The sequence below is a fragment of the Penaeus monodon genome, chromosome 27, assembly GCF_015228065.2.
Source record: "Penaeus monodon isolate SGIC_2016 chromosome 27, NSTDA_Pmon_1, whole genome shotgun sequence".
Classification (NCBI taxonomy): domain Eukaryota; kingdom Metazoa; phylum Arthropoda; class Malacostraca; order Decapoda; family Penaeidae; genus Penaeus; species Penaeus monodon.
In genome coordinates this window covers 21,055,828-21,056,645 of record NC_051412.1, presented here as the reverse complement: position 1 = coordinate 21,056,645, position 818 = coordinate 21,055,828, and positions in this window count along the sequence as shown.

Sequence of the window (818 nt, the reverse complement as noted above, 5' to 3'; positions counted from 1 at the left end):
AACTGTTAGTATATAGGCATCTCTTTCCTTATACATGTGCATGGTGTTCTCATTTTCTGAAGTCCCACGAAATAAGCATTGGTATATATTGTAAATAATAAAGATTTTAGTAAACATCCACCTGTTGTAAAACTGTCAGCTTGTAGAAACTCAATATGAGTATGCACCCTCATTAATCCCTTACACAACTATTACATGAAAGTTTTAAATGTGATACCTAATTCAAATAAAACTCTTTCACCTCCCAAATGGGGTTCAGTAACAGTTACAGCACATAGATCTGTTGATTTTGGGGAAAGGAAAAGCAGAATTAGGTGACAAACTTTATGAAGAAATACTTAACACAATAAATATATCTTGAGAACTCAAATAGCCACAAATCAGAAAATGCTAAATACACATGAAGAAACCTATAAATTCCATGTAGTAATGAGTAATATCTATTCATTACACACTGGTTACCAATAAATACACTGGTACTTCTCAGCAAAACTATAAAATTAATACAACAAAATCTCGAGTGAAGAAGAAATATATGATTAGCACATAATCTTGCTTTTCTACTTCAAAAGTTGACAAGCAAACTGTTGATCCATATAAAAAAGTAAAATATGTCTCCTTACCAAAATCTTCATAAATGTCCTATATACACATTTTTATTCAACGCTGTAGTAACAAACTAATCCAAATTCTTCATTGAAAAAGAGTGCCACACTTTCTTCACTTCCTGCAAATGTTAGGGCAGCATAACTATGTAAGAATTTTAACAATTGTGGTCAAAATTTCTTGTATGTATAAAAATTAATATTTTGAAATAT